The sequence below is a fragment of the Schistocerca serialis genome, chromosome 7, assembly GCF_023864345.2.
Source record: "Schistocerca serialis cubense isolate TAMUIC-IGC-003099 chromosome 7, iqSchSeri2.2, whole genome shotgun sequence".
Classification (NCBI taxonomy): Eukaryota; Metazoa; Arthropoda; class Insecta; order Orthoptera; family Acrididae; genus Schistocerca; species Schistocerca serialis.
Genome location: NC_064644.1, coordinates 247,956,996 through 247,959,404, shown reverse-complemented (window position 1 = coordinate 247,959,404; position 2,409 = coordinate 247,956,996).

Genomic DNA, 2,409 nt, shown 5'->3' with positions numbered 1-2,409 from the left:
AAAATTAAAGAGACCTCTGGAGAAAAGAGAACCACTTGTATGAATATCAAGAGCTCAGATGGAAACCCAGTTCTAAGCAAAGAAGGGAAAACAGAAAGGTGGAAGGAGTATACACAGGGGCGATGTACTTGAGGACAATATTATGGAAATGGAAGAGGATGTAGATGAAGTTGAAATGGGAGATACGATACTGCGTGAAGAGTTTTGACAGAGCAGTGAAAGACCTGAGTCGAAACAAGGCCCCGGGAGTAGACAACATTCCATTAGAACTACTGACGGCCTCGGAAGAGTCAGCCCTGACAAAACTCTACCATCTGGTGAGCAAGATGTATTAGACAGGCGAAATACCCTCAGACTTCAAGAAGAATATAATAATTTCAATCCCAAAGAAAGCAGGTGTTGACAGATGTGAAAATTACCGAACTATCAATTTAATAAGTCACAGCTGCAAAATACTAACGTGAATTATTTACAGATGAATGGAAAAACTGGTAGAAGCCGACGTCAGAGAAGATCAGTTTGGATTCCATAGAAATATTGGAACACATGAGGCAATACTGACCCTACGACTTATCTTAGAAGCTAGATTAAGGAAAGGCAAACCTACATTTCTAGCATTTGTAGACTTAGAGAAAGCTTTTGACAATGTTGACTGGAATACTCTCTTTCAAATTCTGAAGGTGGCACGGGTTAAATACAGGGAGCGAAAGAATATTTACAATTTGTATAGAAACCAGATGGCAGTTATAAGAGTCGAGGGACATGAAAGGGAAGCAGTGGTTGGGAAGGGAGTGAGACAGGGTTGTAGCCTCTCCCCAATGTTATTCAATCTGTATATTGAACAAGCAGTGAAGAAAACAAAAGAAAAATTTGGAGTAGGTATTAAAATCCATGGACAAGAAATAAAATTTTGAGGTTCACTGATGACATTGTAATTCTGTCAGAGACAGCAAAGGACTTGGAAGAGCAGTTGAATGGAATGGATAGTGTCTTGAAAGGAGGATATAAGATGAACATCAACAAAAGCAAAACGAGGATAATGGAATGTAGTCGAATAAAATCGGGTGATGCTGAGGGAATTAGATTAGGAAATGAGACACTTGAAGTAGTAAAGGAGTTTTGCTATTTGGGGAGAAAAATAACTGATGATGGTCGAAGTAGAGAGGCTATAAAATGTAGACTGGCAATGGCGAGGAAAGCGTTTCTGAAGAAGAGAAATTTGTTAACATCGAGTATAGATTTAAGTGTCAGGAAGTCGTTTCTGAAAGTATTTGTATGGAGTGTAGCCATGTATGGAAGTGAAACATGGACGATAAATAGTTTGGACAAGAGAGAATAGAAGTTTTAGAAATGTGGTGCTACAGAGGAATGCTGAAGATTAGATGGGTAGATCACATAACTAATGAGGAGGTATTGAATAGAATTGGGGGGAAGAGGTGTTTGTGGCACAACTTGACAAGAAGAGGGGACCAGTTGGTAGGACATGTTCTGAGGCATCAAGGGATCACAAATTTAGCACTGGAGGGCAGTGTGAAGGGTAAAAATCGTAGAGGGAGACCAAGAGATGAATACACTAAGCAGATTCAGAAGGATGTAGGCTGCAGTAGGTACTGGGAGATAAAGAAGCTTGCACAGGATAGAGTAGGATTGAGAGCTGCATCAAACCAGTCTCAGGACTGAAGACCACAACAACAGCAACTAAAATTAATAACCATAGGACTCCAGAAAACAGATGCTATGATATGAAGAGGAGTAAAATGGTTTCGGTACAGAGGCCACGCATCAACAGTTTATCTTTCCTCTTCTATTACAGGACTTGTTTTGTATATCCCCATTCTCTCTTAAAAAGTCAGCAACAATCTGCTCTGTTTCCAGACAATCACTGTAAAATATTGCTACTGTTACATTGTGATACCTCCTATCACTTGGTAATTACTGGCACTAGATTTCATAATGTGGGTGAATGAGCTATAACAAGTCTCGTGACTGCTTCCCAGGAAGAACTGTTGGATACATCCACCTTGCTGCCTGGTGCTTTTCTCTACACTCATTTTCATCTAACAGGTCATATTTCATTTTCATACTAAAGGAGCACTTTCAGATTGTACCCTATTTGTCCTTTCCCAGTCCCCTGCAACCAGCCCCCCCACCCCTCCCCCTTCAAATATGATCTTGTTCTTATTTTGTGGCTCCATGTTCTGCTTGTGATATTTTCTGTCTTCCTGAAATTTTTACGTGCCTATGGGGAAGTCCAATTAAGAATTCCTGCTTACATCCTACATGAAATCAAACAATCCCTGTCCGACCAGGCTATAGCAGCTTCTATATTTATTGGGCAGACAGAGATAACTTAGTAAAAATAAACCACACTATAAGAGCACGCATTCAAAAATTGCTCCTACAAGACTC